This window comes from Camelina sativa, chromosome 17 (genome assembly GCF_000633955.1).
Source record: "Camelina sativa cultivar DH55 chromosome 17, Cs, whole genome shotgun sequence".
NCBI lineage: Eukaryota > Viridiplantae > Streptophyta > Magnoliopsida > Brassicales > Brassicaceae > Camelina > Camelina sativa.
The window spans coordinates 28767415-28777731 of NC_025701.1; the positions used below are offsets into that span (position 1 = coordinate 28767415).

Sequence of the window (10317 nt, forward strand, 5' to 3'; positions counted from 1 at the left end):
GAGGAACAGACTTGGGAGCCTGAGGCAAAGATGAAGGCAAGGTTCAAGAAGTGGTATGAGAAGCAAGCCGCGACTTGAGCTTGTTTAGCCTGGTCCCATCTGTAATCCGTGGCTGGAGCGGGAATGGAGTATTCCAGCCCATCTCTCTTGTTACTCGGTCGCTTGGGGTGGTTGGTTGTGCGACTCAGTAACAAGATGGAGTGGTGCTCGGGGTACAAAGTTTCCATGAGGCGGGGTTTTGGAGGAAAGTTTTCATGGAATAGAAGTTTCCAAAAGTGGAAAGTTTCCAAAAATGTAAAAGTGCTAAATATGGAAAGTTTTATGGGAGTTAGAATTTGTCCATTTTAGCGGTGGAGAGCCTTGGAAGGGCTTGTGTGGCCTTAGTGGTGGACTTTTGAGTCATTGTGTCCATGTGTGGCGGTGTTTTTAGACATTGTGTGGCCTTTTTGGCGGGTTGTTTAGCCGTGTGTGGCCTTTGTGGCGGGCTGTTTAGCCATTGTGTGGCCTTTGTGGCGGGCTGTTTAGCCAATTATTTGGCCTTTGTGGCGGGCTGTTTAGCCAGAGTGTCTTTGTGACGGTCCTTCGGGACAGATGGTCTTTGTGATGGTCCTTCGGGACAGATGGTCTTTGTGACGGTCCTTCGGGACGAGTGGCCTTGGTGGCGGTCCTCTTTAGGAAATTTGTTTGGCCTTGGTGGCAGTCCTCTTTAGGACATTTGTTTGGCCTTGGTGGCGGTCCTCTTTAGGACATTTGTTTGGCCTTTGTGGCGGCCCTTGTGGCATGTATATGATCCTTGTGTGGTAATGAGGTATTCCAGTGAGGGGATATGTGGTTGGTAGGACATTGAGATGTTTTAAGCGAGCCACGGGAAGGAAACCTAGATAGGGATAGGACTCAGACGTGTTCAGAATCGTTTGCTCGCGACTCTGGGGGGATCTTAGTTCTCCTAGTACTGCCATACTCGGAGACTTTGTGACTTGGGAGTATGGTTGGTATATCGACTTCGGATGACGATCTGGAGGCACACTGTAGAGTGACGACCCGAGAGACGAGTTTGGATTTTTCCTTATATATATTATGGCATGCAGGTTTAGGCTCGATGAGGAGCCAAAATTTGGCATGCAGACTTAGGTCTGATGAGGAGCCAATAAAAACTCAAGGTTTAGACCTATGAGTAAAGGAAACTCCAAAAAGTCGAGAGCAAATGACGCCTGGAGCGTGAGTCTATCGCCTAGAGGTGACCTTCTGTAGATCGGTCGCAGGAGTGCGGACCGTGGAGACGGTTGCACGGGAGTCCTTGACTGATGGTTGTGCGAGATTCGAGGACGAATCTATGTTGGTGGGGGAGAATTGAAACATCCGTGTTCCGGGAATAGAGTTTGAGTTATGTTGAGTAAACCAAAAGAGTGGATTTTAATTAATTTTGGTTTAATTAAATCCTGGTTTAATCTAATTAAACCAAAAAGCCTTAATTTCTTTCTCAACTCACGCCTCCTCTCATGCTTTTGTGTTTTGGTTGACATTTTCATCTGAGAGAGGGAGAGAAAGACAGTTAAGTGTTGGTTATTTGTTGCAAAGGAGAAAGAGAATAAGATCAAACTTTTTCCTTAGTGTTAAGAGAGAAACAGAACTGTCAGGGTTTGGGAGAAGGAGGATTCGACTGGTCAAATCGTTTTGAAAGGTATGGATTTTTAGTATGGTTGTAGCTAATATATTTTCGTACACGCGCCTTTTTACAGAAGTGAATTTGGGTTAATATTCTAGGAGATATTGGCAGTTTCGTGGGGCGTTTCTTCTCATTCGCGGATTGAGACCAGCGGGTGTTACGGGATCGATTGTGGTTTCATCTGAGATCCGATCGTGCTGAAATTTTGGGCGAAGCTTCTGGACGTATAGACCTTGCTTTTCACCGGAGGGATTAGAAAGTTAACGGTTCGTTTTGATTTCGTGGTTTCACTTGTGAGGTTGTTCTTTTCTGTTTTTTTCTGGCAGTTTGTTTTCAATATTTGTTTGTTGTTGTGATTGGTTGTAGGAACAAGTTTGGTTGTTCTTGGATATTGGAAAGCCTCTCATTTGGTTGTATTTAGTTTTGTGAATCACTTGTTAAGGTAAGTGCAGGACCATGGCTTATCTAAGCTGGAGATTTCTCTAATCTGCTTGTTTATGTGTTGTTTGGCTTGTTGATTGTTGATTGTTGATTGATGATTGTTGGTTGATGGTTAGAGATGTCTCTATTGCTTGTGTGTATAGCCCAGTAGATGGGAGGATTGCCTTACTGAGTGTTTATTAAATACTCATGCATTGCAATATGTGTTTGTGGTGCAGGTAAAGGCAAAGTGTGACCGTGGAATCTGGGCGATGAAGAGGAGGATCTTCTAGTGGTTCGTTTGGTTGTTTGGCTTCTGTTCGGTTGCTAGAGTAGAGTCCTAGAATGTTGTTTAGGATTGTTGGTTCTTTGGATGTTGTTTGGATCATTAGTTTATGATTGGAATTAATATTGGCTATTTATATTTATTGGATATTGGTAATGTTTTCCGCTGATGATTGTGATTGTGGTTAGGTGGCTAGTGGATATGGGACCACTAGTTGTAGTTTATTATTATATTATATTATATATTTATTATTCATTATTAAAAAAAAAAAGGTCGGTCTTTTCAAGGTGAACCAATAATGTGTATGCTAATGTTTTGGAGAACCTCTTGCTTTGGAGGTATTATCATGTTATTCAAAGTTTATTATAAAAAACAGACCAAAAATGGTATAATATAATATCTAACCTTACTTTTCATTGTTTAGGTGATCATTGTCTAATGTCTCAAATGAGATGTTCATATATTTTTTTTAGTGACGAAGTCCAAGAATTTACTAGAGATCCCGCACTGTAAGTTCATAGTATGTTGATTGAATAATTTTAATATCAATTTCATATGTGATTTAATTTATACATTATGTTCCCTTTTTCCAGAGTTTATTATTACGAGTCATCAGATGATGAGGATTATGAGGGAACCGAAGAAGAAGAGATCGATTCTACTTAGTAGTTGTAGTGGCCAAATCTTCGTATCAGATTTACTGGAGAAGAAGAGAACATGAACAGAGCAAATATCAAGATTCTGGTCAAGAAATGGTGGGACTTTTACAACGACGAGTACTTTTTATTAGTATGTTCAATATGTTGTAATTCTTAACCTTTAATTGCAGAGAATAATGTACTCTATCATCCCTACTATTATTGTTGGATTCTAAAATTATGTGTATTTGAATTATAGTTTGATCAAAGTTTTATTTAACTTTTGGTTAAAGGCTTAGGTCTAATGTTAACAAGTAAATTCAAAAGAAAATCATGTTTGAACGTAGGGACACAAAGTACTATATAATAATGAGTTTAAGGTTTATTCTATACATATAGCAATTTAGATTTGTTAAAACATACCATATGCAGCAATATAACACAGCTCAATAACAGCTTATTCTACTGAAATACTATTATTAAAAGGGATAAAAGTTCAGCCTGTACACTATGAAGGTGTTTCACTGAAAAGATCCTGACAGAACAAGTAAGCAACATGCATATATACGGTTAACCAAAAAAAAAACTACTTACACATATTTTAAATTAATAAGTTTCTACACAATACTAACTGTAATTAGTAAATTATACATATACCAAAATTATAATCTTATTTAGTTTTAACACAAAAAAACAATTTTTATATTTTGACAAGATACCAACTCATTTGACTTCTTCTACACTTTAGTATAACTAATATTCATATAGAGCTAAGTGTTATAAAAATAATCCTATTCTTCTACTAAAAATAAAAAACAGTTAACTAAATTATACTTAATGCAAAACCTATTTCTATAAAAAACTATCCAACAAAACAACATAAGCAACCAAAATATAATACAAAAACTAAAAAAAATTATATATGAACCCAAAATACAAAATTAATGCCTAAAAATAATAACAAATCAAATCAAGCCAAGAAATCCGTTGAAAATGGATCAAGAGAAAAATCAGTTGGATTTAAAATAGCGGTCAGTTTATGAACCATGGTAAAATTAATATACAAAAATTTAGCTTCACAACTCCGTCTCTTTGGTTTACAAATTGTATGTTTTGTGATCAAAATTCCTATATTATATATTACTTCTTATTATTTGTAAATAAAGAAAAATATATATATATATATAGATATATATTTATTACTTCTTACATCATACTGTAATATTGTTAAAACAAACACAGGCCAGCCAAGCTCAAAAGAACAAAAGAAATTACAACAAATATAAAACAAAAAAAAAAACATAAAACTCCAAATCTATAATTTTCATTGGCTAATTAAATCAGGTGTGAATCACCAAATTTTACATATCTACCGTCGATTAGATGCAATCTTACGGTCATAAATCAACACTTACCTAACCCTTCTTCTCTTATTTTTTAACATCTCGAAAACAATAAATTTTGTTATTTCCTTCTGGTTTTTAATCTTCACCGAACCCTGGCCAGATCCAAAAGTTTTCTTCGATTTTTCCCTATCTCTGCCGCATTAAAAAAAGGTATTACGTTTCTTGACTGTTCCAAATCTAACGATTGCCTCATTTCACTTTTGCTTCTCTTCTCCTTTACAGGTTTTGGATCTAGAAATCTTGTAGTTTCCTTCTTTGTTCAATAGAAATCTCATGTACCAGGTTTCTGTTTTTTTAACTCATTTAGTCAATTGATTGTAATCGATCTTCTCTTATCATTTACAGGTTTTCGATCTTCTCTTTTGGTGAATCAATTGTAAAAGTATATAATTTTTTATTGTATTAAGTTACTTAATTTTGTTTGTATTTAATTTCTGTAATTGATTGTTGATAGAAAAAGAAAACGAAACTAAACGAATCACTGTTATCAATACAGAAAGGATTTCAATGGAAGCAAAAGGAATCATATGTGGCCTCCCAGCAAAGAACGTGATACCGAAAATCAAACAAAAAGGTGAGCAAGGTGAAAATCAAACAAAAAGGTGAGCAAGGTGAAGGAAGTTCCGAGGATGATGATGTGAAGGAGATAACAAGGCTACAGTACAGAAAATCTCTCGCTCACCTAGACTACTTAATACGCATCAAGGAAGACGAAGAAGACATTGACCCACTGTACATGAGAATTATCCGAGACATCCAAAAAAAATGCCCAAAAGTAGAAGGATCCTCACGATCTGGTAACGCTCCTTGAAGATTGTACTGTTACAATTTATTGTCTTTGTTATTTTGTAAACTTTGTTAACTTTCTACATGTATGTTTAGACTTCCTCAACTTTTAATATTATCGGATCTTATTGTCTTAAAATCACATAACATATTAGGATATGAGAATTAAGTAGACAAATTGTGTAGCAATGCCCAAAATATGAGGCCTACACCTAACGAGAACTCTCCTTCAAGAGTCTTCAAGTCTTATAATGAACAAACTTCTCACAATCGATCTTAAAAATAAAGTTGCCAAATATTAAAGGACATAGATGAACACACCTTTACTCAACTAAAGAGATTAAGAAATACTAATGATAAGGACAACATAAGAAAACCATAAAACACAACTCACATTGAATCCAAAAAAATCACTCAGCCGGAAAAAAAAACAATTACAACTAAACACAAAAATAACTTAGAAGATGTGACAACCCGTCCCGCGGACCCCACTAGTCCACCGCTAGCTGTCCCAACGGACCGTCCGTGGACCCTGCTAGCCCCCCGCTAGCCGTCCCAACGGACCGTCCGTGGACCCTGCTTGCCCCCCGCTAGCCGTCCCAACGGACCCCAAGCTGGCCCTGCAGGGCATCGATCCTAACCCATCACTGTGGTAAAGTCCACTCTTTTCAAGATCTCTACAATTGCATTTTTCAGCACTTTATCAGAAGGCTTGTCTTTCCCTTTTCCAGCTCTTTTTGCTTTTGCATAGACATAAACACAGATAAGTATAGTGTCAGAAAACATTCGTGGCTGCAATATTGGGTAGCTTCTGCAAATGAACTCGTCAAGGAATAAGATTATCCAATGCATCGGACAAACCCTACACTCAACATGTGCTTTATTTTACCTAAGCGAGCATCTAAGTGGAAGATAAAGAACAAGATAATGACCAAACCAGCTGGCTTCTCTTTTGATGCAGACTTTGAAGGACCCGGGGAGGCCTTGGTAAATTTTTCAGACTTCTTCCTCTTAGAGGACAGCTTTGCACTTTTATCACTGTCGTCATCAGCNGTGACAACCCGTCCCGCGGACCCCACTAGTCCACCGCTAGCTGTCCCAACGGACCGTCCGTGGACCCTGCTAGCCCCCCGCTAGCCGTCCCAACGGACCGTCCGTGGACCCTGCTTGCCCCCCGCTAGCCGTCCCAACGGACCCCAAGCTGGCCCTGCAGGGCATCGATCCTAACCCATCACTGTGGTAAAGTCCACTCTTTTCAAGATCTCTACAATTGCATTTTTCAGCACTTTATCAGAAGGCTTGTCTTTCCCTTTTCCAGCTCTTTTTGCTTTTGCATAGACATAAACACAGATAAGTATAGTGTCAGAAAACATTCGTGGCTGCAATATTGGGTAGCTTCTGCAAATGAACTCGTCAAGGAATAAGATTATCCAATGCATCGGACAAACCCTACACTCAACATGTGCTTTATTTTACCTAAGCGAGCATCTAAGTGGAAGATAAAGAACAAGATAATGACCAAACCAGCTGGCTTCTCTTTTGATGCAGACTTTGAAGGACCCGGGGAGGCCTTGGTAAATTTTTCAGACTTCTTCCTCTTAGAGGACAGCTTTGCACTTTTATCACTGTCGTCATCAGCTTTCTTTCGTTTTGCTGATGATCGCTTCTGTGTAACTTTCTCTGGTGGGCTGGATTTTGCCGCGACTGCCACTTTCTTGTTTCTGGCTCTCCCTGCTGATTCTTTCTTCCCAGCTGACAATTTAGAACCACATTTAGTTTCTTCTTCAGAATGCTCCTCAGATTCATCTTTCTCCTCGCTTTCAGAAGGCTGAGGCGCCTCATCCTCAGATTTATCAGGAATGCCATTTTCATTCTCGTCCTCTTTATTCTCTTCTTCTGCATTCTTCTCTNTCCTCTTTCTCCTGTTTTTCTTCTTCCTCTTTCTCCTCTTCAGATTCCTCATCAGAATGAGCTGCACTCTTTTTGTCACCCTTTGTTGCCTCTTCAGACTTTCTTCGGCTCTGCAAGGAAGAGCAAATAATATAATCGGATTTAGGTAATTGGCAAGAGGCATGGACCTATGATGGACAGTTGCACATAAGCTAACATTGAAGCACACATTCTCTTCAGAGAAAATAACATGAGTAATGAATCAAATAAGTCACGAGTTTTAAGCTATGCATTGATACATTTGCTGATCGTCTGGAGGATGAACTCCCAGCTGCAGGTGAACTTTGCTTGGGAGTTCTCTTGCGCTTTGCTCCCTTACTTGACTGTTTCAAGAGAATGTTTCAAGAGAATGTAAGATTCCAATAACAAATAAAACAAACAATGTTTATAACACCAAATTACCTTCTCTTTCTCAAAAACAGATATGTCGCTTGTCGCATGAGGTTTCTCTAAAAAGTCAAACAGTTTTGTAATGATATCTTCCTGTGTTGAAAACACATGCAACAATAAGTAGCCGTATTTTATAAAAGGGGGAAATGAATTAGCTTAAACTTCGTGCAACCAGAAATGACTGATCAAGCAGCTCAACAGGAGAGAAAAATTATAACTTTGATGCCATCTATTTACACAGGAAGAAAAATGAATCTGAAGAACAACTTAGAAATTAATAACCATAATGACCTTCTTTTTATTGTAGACTTGGTAATATGTATGTCCAACACATCACAAAACTCCAACAGTTTTTCTTTAATGCATTTTTCAAGCTTTTCTTTTACTTTCTCTTTTGCCTTCTTCTGCAAATAACAAAGACTCCCACAATTATATACGAAGCAAAGGCATACGTAAAACAATCTCTATGTGTAATGTTACACACCTCATCTCCATGCCAAACGAAACCAGAGAACCCCAATATGTTAGTCCTGATCTGAGCACCCTGTTAAAGCAACAAGAGTAAGACATACAAACATAATTAGCAGGACTAGCTGCTAAGATAAAAGCTGCAACACCTGAGTCGAAACCACTCGTTAAAAACTACAAGAGTATGCCCATAACTGACAATTTTAGAATTATAACTGTTGAAGCAACAGAATGTGAAAGGGTCCACAGAGACGCTCACCTTCCCTCTCCTCCCACCAAATAGAATTCCATGCAGCACCTTCAAAGTTTCATCAGCCTTCTTCCTCGCTACCTTGTTAGCAACTATAGAGAAACAATATTCAAGTTATCTATTTAATTTCAACTGCAAAATAGATGAAAAATGGAACAATTAATAAAGGTATCTTATATGTTGGTCATAATTATTAGATTTTGGTTTCCAAAAAAATCTTGCTTCTGCCCAGCTGTAATTGCTAAATGCCAAGAGAAACATTTGGATGAAAATTCACATAGCTAGAATAGAATAGCATATGTAGATCAATCAACACAGACTATTTAAACGCAATTTCACAAATGGTAGTACCCAGCACTTAAATTTCCAGCAATAAATGAAGGTTTAGGCCATGCCACACATTAGGAAATAATTAGGGCTCAAACTGAAACTCGGAAAGCTAACAGAAAATTCAGTACAAGGTTAATTAGAACATCAACATACCATTGGGAATATCTTTGAGATATGCACCTCGGCCCTGTAATATCCAAAAGATACTCAACTCAGTAACATCAAAAAGATAATTATGAACACATCTACCAATGAAGTTCTACACAACACAGGAAAGTATTGGCAAACCTTTTCAATATAGAATTCTTTCGAAGAGTCTCTATCAATCAATGCAACAAGCCTTTCAACAGATTTCCGCTCACGCACAGGGCGATTGGAGAAAGGAGTCCTAGGCTCCGCTTCTTTTTTTTCTTCCTCATTTTTTTGTCTTGTCACGAACCTTTTCAGTAGAACTCTTTCCTTTCCCCCGCTTTTTAGAACCCTTGCTCTCTTCTTTTTTATCATCACCACTCTCTGCTTTTTCATCTTCCTTATCGTCAATTCTCTCCCCTTGCTCATCTTCCTCTGCATGTTTGCTCTCCACCTTTTCATTGTCGTTCTCATCCTCACTCCCTTCTTTTTCATCTTCAACCTTTGCCTCATCCACCTCAGCCTTTACTGATCTAGAGTTAAATCAATAACCCGAAGCACACTCAACCACGATCTAGTGGTGTCGTCGTAGCACTTCAAGGTCGAATCCACAGAAACCAAACGATACACTATGAAATTATATAGACCGAGTATAGCTAAAGCAATAAGAGAATTGTTTTTCAAGTAACCGAACAAAACAAAAAATAAATAAGGGTTTGTAAAATTAAGAGAAAGTATTGGGCGCAGTGAATCAATTAGGGGTTATGATCACGAAATTGGGTGATGGATTGGGATAGCTTTATGAACCTTTCTAGAACTCAAATCTCAAATATAAAACCAACCTACTGTTGCAGTATTAGTTTTCTATGCAAGGAATTGAATGAACCCTAAACTATCGTTTGAATCTAAACAATCCTAGCAAGCAATAAGTTCAAGTTTGACTTGTTCACAAGGTGCCCCAACTTCAACTGTCGTTGGCTAAGGATCACCTTGCTCACCTATGTTCTTTTCAAGTAATTCAACAACAATTTTGATGCCTAGATGAATTTAACCTAAGATCATAAACTAGGTAGCTAATCTAGTTTAAGCAATAAGAACACCAATAGATGAAGAACACAGTAGATAAATCCCAAGTCTAACAACCTAAATCAATGAATCATAAATCCCCCTTTGAAACCCGAAACCCAACAGAGAGACTACTCAGACATGGAAATCAAAACACAGCAAATCAAGGATGAAGAAATCAAAATTAAATTGCAAGAGAATATAAAATAGGGTTTAGAAATCTTCTCCAAAGTGTCAATAAGGATTATCTTCTCCCTTTGCTCTCAATACAAAATAGTCTCAGAAAAATAAAGCTTATGTCTCTGGAGGTCGTGCCTCTAACTTAAATATCAAAATAAAACCCTAAAAGTCGGTTTAAAACAAAAAAGGAAAACTTGCGTCGGGGACTGGATTGGTCGATCTCGAAAGGATCAGTCGATCCGGAACGTATTTCTGCTCTCATTCCATCTGCCTTCTAGCTCGATCAGTCTTCAACCAATTGGCTCCAGATGCATGTTTTCATCCCCAAAACGCTCAGATTCCTTCCAAAGTAA

General features: G+C 38.0%; 1 long non-coding RNA gene and 1 pseudogene across 1 annotated transcript; one reads left to right on the forward strand and one right to left on the reverse strand.

Annotated features, from left to right (window-relative positions):
* LOC104758317 lies at positions 4485–5325 on the forward strand. The gene is made up of 3 exons (XR_762669.2): positions 4485–4566; positions 4762–4798; positions 4913–5325. It is a non-coding gene; the product is annotated as an uncharacterized LOC104758317 (long non-coding RNA).
* LOC104759878 overlaps positions 6426–10317 on the reverse strand; it is an 11639-nt pseudogene continuing 7747 nt past the window's right edge.